The 10,342-nt window shown below is 40.4% G+C and overlaps 1 non-coding gene across 1 annotated transcript; it reads left to right on the plus strand.

Moving 5' to 3' along the window:
* On the plus strand, positions 1-72 carry trnap-cgg (transfer RNA proline (anticodon CGG)). The gene has a single exon. It is a non-coding gene; the product is annotated as a tRNA-Pro (tRNA).
* The last annotated feature ends 10,270 nt before the right edge of the window (positions 73-10,342 follow it).

Consider the following 10,342-nt stretch of genomic DNA (forward strand, 5'->3'; position numbering starts at 1 on the left):
GGCTCGTTGGTCTAGGGGTATGATTCTCGCTTCGGGTGCGAGAGGTCCCGGGTTCAAATCCCGGACGAGCCCTCAAGCTGCTGGACTCATAAAATCTGCAAACAACATTGTGAAGTAGATGGGAAGTTTCTTGGAAATTTTAGGTGCCAGAAGGTAAGAGATCAACACGTTAGGGATAAGATATAAGAGAGCTGTAATTCAGAGAACCCTGGAGCATCTGGAGGTTTTATTGTGAGAGTTGATTGATTGATTTGAACCAGGTTTGTGATTGGTCATGTGGTACCAACAGCACCCTTTGAACACAGTAAGGTTGAAAAGCCTTTGCCAATGGGCTGATTGACATGAAACTGTTACCCAACTCTTGATTGTTAAGGCTCAGCTGTGCAAAAGAGAAAAAAAATTGACATAGAGAAAGAAACAGTTTTGATTGAGGTCCCGAAATGTTTTTAAAAGATATGGATTACAACCCGGGCAGCCCTGTGGCTTGGTGGGTAGAAGTTCTGGTTCAAATGCTGGGCTGGGATAGGCTCTTGCAGATCTCTATGACTCAAAAGAGGAATACAACTTTAGATGGGATAGATGTCTGCAATGTAGCTTGGTCAAATTGTCACAGAGGTACAGGAGAAAGTACAATGTTCTTACATGTTCTTCCAGTTCTGTCGAAAGCGCCATGTTTCACGGCGAGGAGTCCATCATTCGATTCCACTCCACCCCTTTCTGTTGTTTTCAGTTCCTGTTTTCACACCTTTAATTTAATGGCAACAGCTTTGTGTTATCATGTCCAAGGAGCAGAAAATGCAGCATGATCTGAAGTTGGGAGGAGATTGAGATGAAAAGTTGGACACCTCTACTCTGATCTGGGTCTGTGATCTCGCAGCACTCTACAAATCTGAACCACTTTCCGACCTAAACAAACATGAGCTGGGTTTCCATTAGCGTGAGTCTGGGGTAGTTTTACAGGGACCTGGACTGTGTCTCCATGACCAGGAGAGATTTTGGGAACCACACAGAGCTGAGGCAAGGGGAAGGGAAGCTTCTTCAGAAGAACTGTAGGTGGGGGTGTTACTCTGTACTGGTTGGGTGCAGTGGCCATCTGAGATCCTTCCCTGTTTATCTTGAACATAAATCATTTTTTTGTATTTCTCTTCTTCCTTTATTGGTATTGTGGTATAAGTGTGTAGTGTTGGTTTGAGATCTATGGATCTTTGGTGTCCACACTGTAATGAAGACACAATGAGGAGATGGAAGTCTTCTAAAAACAGCAAGATGGTACGATGGTAGTCACGTCAAACGCCACATAACTGGTCTCAAGCGCGGACGACGTTTGTTGTTCCATAATATGTCCCATTCAAACACTGGTGAGCCATGTAGAAACACTTCAACTTAAATCAGCAATGACCAGAAAGTCAATCACAACATCAGGGTCCAGGAATATGCACACGTCTAAACATATTCGTAATGCAATGAGTCGTTTTCTAAAAGTAATTTGATAAAAGCATGATGGAAACTGTAAGATGAGGTCAAAGTTATGTTTCACTGCTGCTCCACGGCTTTTTAAGTGACTCCACCAGGGACTCCATCAGCAAATCAAAGCTGTTGTAACCTTAGCAGTCTTCTGGATCCAGATTTCCTAGCGAAAGGCAGAAGTTTGAGCTCGGGGGAAACAGATGGCTCACGGGGTCAGAGTTGATTGAGACGCAGCAGCTTAAACAGTCATCACAGCGAAACGGCAGGTCTCCATGAGCGTCAGAGCTTTGCAATCATTCTCTCCAAATGAATCTAATAAACTGCATTGCCAGAGAGGAAACTTTTTTTATTCTCTTTCTTCTTTTTCTGATATGTATGGAAGATTTCTTGATCACTATAATTAGAACGGTTCTAATGAGGCAATTATAGAAAAATGATGAAGGCAGTTGATGAGTTGTGCACAGAAAAAGAGTGAGTATCTGGAAAAAGCAGCGATAAATGTAAGTTTGAACTGACCCAAGTAATTACAGGCCACGTAAATACTGGCTTCCAAACCAGCCACATTAAATATTAATCATGCAGGTGCTGGCCAAACATTCCCCAGAAGTTGTGGGCAAACTTCAGAAAGACAAGAGACAAAAAAAGAAAAAAACAACAAACAAATCCAGCAGCGTATTAAAACACAAATTCTGTTTTATTGCAGGAAAAACAGCACATTCAGCAGCCAGCCGCTTTCGCTGGAGCATCTTTCCTCGTCTCGGTGTTGCACGGTTCCCGTCGCGTGCAGAGCTACAAAGCTGTAATCCACTCTGAAATGCAGCCACTGAGACGCGGGCTTCGGTAAAACTGTTTAGGCTCGGATTCCTCATTCAGAGCAGCGAAGTCTTCCGCTGTTCGGGGCAGATAGAGAGCTGGTGGCGGCGTTGTCAAAGATCTGCCAGAGGACCAACGGGGCTCCGGCAGACACTGCGACGTGGTCTGCATGAGCCCCAAAGAGGATGGGGGGAAGCGGGTTTTCAGTTATTCGAGTTGCTCCACCCGTTTCCTCCATTGCTAACGGCCTCCTTGAAAGATCAATTAAGTGAACTGACAAGCATCTATAATGTTTATGCTAAAACACCTTTCATCTGTTAAATTAAAGTCTTTTTTTTAAACATCTTTCTTTTTTTTCTTAAATATTTTTTGTGGCTCTAGTGGCCCTTTATTCAAGTTTCAGACAGGAAGGGGGTAGAGAGAGAGAATGGATATGACATGCAGCAAAGCTGTGCAAGCCAGGATTCGAACCTGCAACCGCTGCAGGAGGAGTGTAGCCTCATTATATGAGCCGCTTGCTTAACCCACTGTTACACCGAGCGGCCTGACATCTCTTTCTTTTAAAGTTTTGATTGAACAGATGACTTACAAAACTACGACGGAGTATTAGGGCCAAACTAAGACAAAAAAAAAATAGAAATTACGAGAATAAAGTCATAATATAATGAGAATAAAGTCGTAAAATTACGAGAATAAAGTCATAATGTTGCGAGAATAAAGTCGTAATAGAATAAAGTCGTAATATTATGAGAATAAAGTCATAATATTACGAGAATAATGTAATATTACGAGAATAAAGTCGTAACATTACGAGAATAAAGTCGTAACATTACGAGAATAAAGTCGTAATATTACGAGAATAAAGTCGTAATTTATGAGAATAAAGTCGTAATTTATGAGAGCTCTAACAGGAAGAGCAGTATTCTCCCTGTGTTAAAATGAGGAATATTGAGCATCTTGTGAAGTTATATTTATATATTTAATATTACGACTTTATTCTCGTAATGTTACGACTTTATTCTCAAAATATTACGACTTTATTCTCAAAATATTACGACTTTATTCTGGTAATATTATGTCTTTATTCTCGTAATTTTACGACTTTATTCTCGTAATGTTACGACTTTATTCTCAAAATATTACAACTTTATTCTCAAAATATTACGACTTTATTCTGGTATTATTATGACTTTATTCTCGTAATTTCCATTTTTTTTGTCTTAGTTTGGCCCTAATACTCCGTCGTACAAAACAATACAATAAAATGAAGATGCTATGCTTAATAAAAACATTAAATTATAATAAATGGATTAACGAGAGCAGAGCAGGTTAAAAAAAGGTCGGGGGTGTCTGTCTGGTACATCGATCCATCATCGTGTGTATTTAACAAAACTTGTCGAATTTGCTCGCAAAAGAAACTTTTAAGATGGTCGCTCATCCCCGGTATCCATGGATACGGCCACATGCCTCCTCCCTTCATGCGAGGGAAATACAGGGTTTAGCTCCTAAAAGACGTACACTGCGCAAATACTGTGACTTTTTTTGGAAGCATAAAATCTGGAGGATAAATGTTTAAATCACAAAGTTCGGGTTGGGTTCCCAGAGGTCGTCGATCCGACCGGCCGCCTCCGAGAAAAACCCAAAACCGGAGGACGCTTGCACCAACGATGCAGCCGAGTCCCTTTCTGTTGCTCAGGTCAAATACAAGTCCTCGTCAGAGACGCAAGGACACCCTGGGTCGATGTGGATCAACAACCCCGACTGGTCTGCATGTAGTTTTGTAGTTTTTTTCCAATTTTTTTTCCCCACTCCAAAAATTAATTAAAAAAAAAAGTAGAAAAAGCCTAGTTATAAAACATTTGAAGAGTATTTTAGACTATTTAAATAGTTTTAAGACCTGTGGTCAAGAAAGAGTTTCTTACCTCACTCTCAAAGATAAAATAGCTTAAAATAAGATAATTCTAAGTAGATTGATGTCCTATTAAGCTGATTTCTGGAGCCTCTGTTTTTGCAGTGCAACTACGTCTCTGTAGTATTTAAATTTAGAGAAACTATTGCTTTGAGAGGCTTGTTTTAACAGAGAGAATAATGTGGTCGCACTTTATTTTCTAAAGGAAAAGACAGACTCCCGTTTCATCAAAAAGGCGCTTAGAAAACGACTCATTTCATCTACACATGGCAGATTCTGTTTTCTTTGGGCATAAAAACAGACCAACACTGCCAGGTTGCCTGCTTGAGTGAATAGTCAGATAACTACAAGGAGAAAGCTATAAAGTTATTAGTGTGAATAAAAGTAAAGAGTGAAATGATGATGAGTGGGGTACACTATGTTGTACGTAGGTGTACTTGTTTAAAAATATATATATCTCATCCACCTTTCCTTAATGACTGAAGACCTGGGCGTACAAATGTTTACCTGATGCAGCATGAGAAAAAACAACTTACCGGTACGTACGTGTGCATCGTGGCTGTTCTTAGGTGGGTTTGTACACGGAGGGGTGGAGGGCGGCGTCAGTGTTTTCATCTGTTAAGACGCTGACAGGAAGGAGGATAAGAACAGAAAATAGAAAAAGATACAAATGATACCAACATAAAGCAACTATAAAGCTGTCAAAACCTAAGAAGTTAAAGAATAAATCTGACGACTCTATAACACTGATTTAATTAACAAGCTCACTTTATAAAAAGAAAATGTGTATATATTTATATATTCAGGTCAATTGATTTAAAAAAATTGAAAAAGTGAAAGAATCTCATAAGAGTTTCATTTTTCTCTTTTCCGTATGTTAAAGCTATTTAACAGGGACCTTTCTGATAACTCGGGTGACTTCCTGGTACCTTTGGTTTTTCATCTGAAGTTTGTATCAATCTCCTGTTGCACCTCGAGTCCAAGTTATGGTTCTTGTGCCTCACTGGATTTGGGTGGATGTTTACAGAAGCTTTTCCTAAGAATATTGCAATATTGGTATTATGAGTGCTTTATAGTCCGGGATGTGGGGGGGTCAGTCAGTCTGACTAGACAAACCGACTGTGCAATACCTTTGTGCAATATTACATAACACTTGTTTCTTTTCTATCCAAATAATTCTATTTATGGCAGTGCACTTGCATTTTTATGTTTCTATTTATTTATTTTTTTTTAATTTCTATTTTTTTTTTTTTTAATCTTTTTATATTTATATGGGTGTTTGGTTTTGGGGTTTTATTTGTATATGACAGTGCTGTATGAGTGAGAAGGAGGTTTTTCCGAGGGAACCTCCCAAAGGGATTAATAAAGTCGTCTGAATCTGAATGTATTTGAAACCCATAATTCTTACTTTACAATTGTCAAATTGGTTTAATTCACCGTATGAATTGTTACAGATTACTTTTGTAATACTGTATTTGACCCGGTCTTTGTCTTCGTACGTTTTGACCGTATAGAAACGTAATTCTTGCCATTGTAAGAATGAGATGTGTACCTGCTGTACTCTACTGCCCTTACTTTTTAACAACTTGTGCTTTTTATTATTTTACTTCTTTTCTTATCATTTTATTTCATTTTATTTATTATTTACTATTTAATTGTGTCTTGCCACTTTTAATATTGATGTAATTACCTTGTGTTGAATTGTGCTACAAATAAACTTGCCTTGGCTTTATGATGTTTTCTGTCATTTTAAAGGAAAAAAAAAAAGAAAGAAAGCTGTTGACAGATATTTTTGTACTTTGTTCTTGAAAAAAAACCCAAAACAACTACATTTCTAGAAAAACATGTCACAAGAAAAATGGATTTCTGAAGTTTTTTCACGTGCTCAGTCTCATCCTGGGAAGCGAGGCATCTTGCAGGATCCGGCGGTGGATCCATCTCTGCACGCAGACCAGATGGGGATGCGGCACATCCTCCCTCCTCTGCCGCCTCTTGATGACCGTGATGACGGAGTCACCTGATGCTGCTGACGCGGCGGCGCTCCGGACGCACGGCCGGTTAAGACCGGCGCCTGCGTGGGCTCGGCGTGCCAGCTCCCAGCAGCACAAGTGTGGCCGAGGAGAAAGCAGGCGGCCCGGGGGCAGTCTCTGTGTCAGCTGATAGTGCAGAGGGTGGGCAGGGCCGGGGGGAGGGTGGCATGCCTGGGCGCGAGAGGCTCGCCAAGACCCACACTCTTTTGGCATTTTGGCAAGGGCAAGCGGCGAAATAAAATGATCCAATTTAAGCTGGTTAAGGAGTGCAGAAGAATATTCAAATATTTATTTTTGCAGGGCATTCGGGGAGGCTGCGCTTGCTCCACAGATTAGCAAGAGACCCAAGTTTTTCATCTGTAAGCCTCGGCGGTGGTCTCATCTTGATAGCCAGTTGGCCTCCAGTGGTGGAAAATGGATCCGAAGGTGGAGTTGTGGCTCCTGCTACTTCTAAATCCTCTTTGTGCTCTCTCTCTCTCTCTCGCTTACCTCCTTTTCATAACTACACAACCCTCTCTCCCTGTCAGGCCTTTTAAATCACTCCAATGTCGCTCTTTTCTCTAAACTGGTCAAAATTTAGAAGCCAATTGAGACAAACCCTCCACCTTTGGAGCCTGATAGTCTCTTGTCCAACCATAGATTTTAAAACCTCTGTGTCTCCCGTGAGGACTAGCGCCCGTCTGCATTTTCCTGTTTGAGACCGGCAGCAACGGCAGGACCCTTCAAATTATTGCTCTCTAATGCCATTATTGTTATTATGGTTATTATTACTCCTAATAGGGGAAATACGGCCCTGGTTTTCCTCAGCATGAATTTCACCATGGAAATAAATGAGTAAAAAAGCCTTTATTGAATTACACTAAAAGCAATCTCAAATAAATGGGCCTCGGATCTGCCTCCATGAGACGATGCTCGCGATGCTGTAATTTCATTGTGCCGGGGATGAGAGCAGCGGGGCCACAGACGCAGACAGACCCCTGATGTGGAGGCTTCGGTATCGTCTTGCAAACAGTAATGCGTGCACGTGAACATCTTATTGTCCATCCTGTTTTTTTTTTTTTTTGCTTCATCCTTTCTGCTTTGGGACGCAATGAAGGAGGCATCGTCGTCATTGTGGCCACCGATATGACGCAAAACTTGTTCACAGTCACTTAAAAAGGGCACGATCCTGCAGGGACGGGGAACGCCGCGACCCGGAGCGGTCGCTCTGCCGCCGAGGCCCCACATCTGTCCTGCATCACAGCTGCAGACGCGCTCCTGAGTGCTTTACAGCAATTACTTTTAGCTCCTGCAGTGAAATCAAATGTTTTCTGCATTTCCTTTTTTAAGCGTCAGTCAACGTGCCATTTCAGGCATGCCGCTGGTAAAATATAGAGCTTGAAATAAAATAAATAAATAAATCTGCATCAATTCTCTCTATTCAATGCAGTTTTGGGTTATCACAGAGTTACATCAGCAGCCCCTCTGTGGCCCACATGAGCAGCAGAGTCTCACGGGGATATTTATTGTGAAAACGTCAATAGACTTTGTTGTGGTTTTAGAGATCGTGACCTCCGTCGCATAAACCCTCTATTGTGTCCCCGGACGGAGCAGGTCACCAGAGCACACGGCTCTTAAATAACACGATTGTCGCTTTAACGTATCAGAGTGATAATCATGTGTTATTTTCTGTTTCTTAGTCATGTTTTAAAGCTAAGCCTCAAACTGACAGGCTGCAAAAACAATAATTAAAACTCATTTAAAGCCTTATTCTCTGTTATTATGGAGTCCGTCAAGAATGTTGTGGCAGCACTTGCTTTCTGAAGTCGTTGCTGTGGGGCGCTAACCTTTTTCATATAACGCAGCGCTTTCGCTCACCCTTTTAGATTGGAGTGGATTTTACAAATATTTATATCAATAAAAACTATTAAACAACTGCTTTGTGATTTAACCTCATGAATCTGTTCATTCCAGTCCTCCTGTGTTCATTTAACTAACCGTGTTTGTTTTAGATTTCCTGAAAAGTAAACGTTTTCCTCGTATGACGATGCATTATATGCAAATTATTAAACACTATAAATCCATGCTGCTTTAGAAAATAATCTAAAATCTAACATCCTATAATGAAAGCTCAACAATTTTTATTTTTTTTGTTCAGTGATGGTGACATACATTTTCAAGCAGCACTATTTCCCAGTACAGCAGTATTGTGACCGTCGTAAAAATAAACTTTATACACATAGGTTAGGTATAAATTGACATCATCTTTTCTTGTGTGGAGCAAATCCAGAGCAAAGTCCTCTTGACTGACAACGGCCAGATGGATGGCCACTTAAACCAAACTTAAACCATTTTATTTAGCTTTAAGGGGCATGTGGGATCTGATGGGAAAATGTTAAAAAAAATGACTTCTGCAGTCAAAAGTGTGTGGTTTATTTAACTTGTGTGTCTTTACCTTGTGGATGCAGGGGATAGGGTTAGCTGGAGGCAGAGGATTTGCTGCGGCGACCCTTGAAGGGAACAGCCGAAAGGAAGAGAAGACTGGAAATTTTTACAGCACCCCCAGGACTTTTAAAATACAACCACAGACAACCACAGACAAGATTCACCAGCGTGTCACACACATATTTACAGCCCATTGTCACACATTTGAAATGTTAGCTCCTCACTACCGTTACCCCTAAATGGTTGGTGCAAATCTAAAATTTAAATGGTTTCTAAAAGTAGAAAACGAGAGCTTTCCTATGGTGTAGCGTGTGATATCACCTAGCCTCCTGGGACCTAAACATGTTTTTTTGTGTTTCTTCACCTGCTTACAGTATCTCCCTGAAGGGAAACCCTTTTCCTTTACAAGGGACAAAAATAAATAGCTTTCATAGCTTTAAAAAGAGTTTGCCCAAAAATTGTGTCCGAACTTCCAGTTCCCACTTCCACAAAACGTACCAACAGCATGGAGATACTTGTTCCAAGTGTTCATATTTGACTCAGTTTGAGCCAAGTTTGAGGAATAATATTGTAATATTTAATTTTTAAATTTATATTTTTAATATTTAATTACATTTATTCACATTACATAAGCATTTATTCATTCACTCATTTAATTTATGCCTGAAATTAAAAAAAAAAAAAAAAGCTGCAAGCAGCGATGAATGGGCCCTCTTGCGTGCAATTATCACCAATAAAGGTCAAGGACTCGAAACCGAGTCAGATGACACCACCCACGACTCTGTATACATTCAAAAGTTATGGCAGAAAATAGGGACTATCAAATATTGACCAATCAGAAGAAGGGGCGGGGCTAATTTGCACCAATTATGTGCAAGGATTCAAAACCATGTCCACCACGATTAATTGAAAATGGCCGACTTCCTGTTCGGTTTAGGCCATGGCACCAAGAGACTTTTCTTTAAGTTGCGACATGATACAGGTGTGTACCGATTTTCGTGCATGTACGTCAAACCGTATTGTGGGGCTTGAGGCACAAAGTTTTCTAGGGGGCGCTGTTGAGCCATTTTGCCACGCCCATTCATGCAAACCTGAACCTTTGCACGCAAGCCAGGCCTGGCTTGCGTGCAAAATTTGGTGACTTTTGGGGCACGTTTAGGGGGGCAAAAAGGCCCTCATTTCGTCGGAAAAATAAAAAAAAAAAAAAAAAAAGAAAGAAGGAAAAAAATTCCTACAGATACAATAGGTCCTTCGCACTGTAAGTGCTCGGGCGCTAATTACATAAACAATCCAACAGGACAACATCATCTGCAAAAAGTGATTAAACATAATACAGTACAATGTTAGATTCTATTTTCTGTTACTTTTAATGCTTTTATTTTAGAGGATAACTTCACTTTAATGTGGCTGTTATGACTTTTGCTTTTAACTTTCAGAAGAAGATCCATTAATCAATTTGACATCAAGACCCTTGAAAAAATGTTACAGTTTACATGCAAAGACAGTAAAACATCTCTGTGACATAAAAAATTTGTTCAGTGACGGCAAATGTTGTTTAAACAAACATAATTGGGTTTTGGAAGCACTGGATTTCAGCCTTTATCATTAAAAACAGAGATAGATGTGTAAGTGCTCACTGTTTAACCACACACACACACACACACACACACACACACACACACTCACACATACACACACA

Source organism: Cololabis saira, chromosome 3 (genome assembly GCF_033807715.1).
Source record: "Cololabis saira isolate AMF1-May2022 chromosome 3, fColSai1.1, whole genome shotgun sequence".
NCBI lineage: Eukaryota > Metazoa > Chordata > Actinopteri > Beloniformes > Belonidae > Cololabis > Cololabis saira.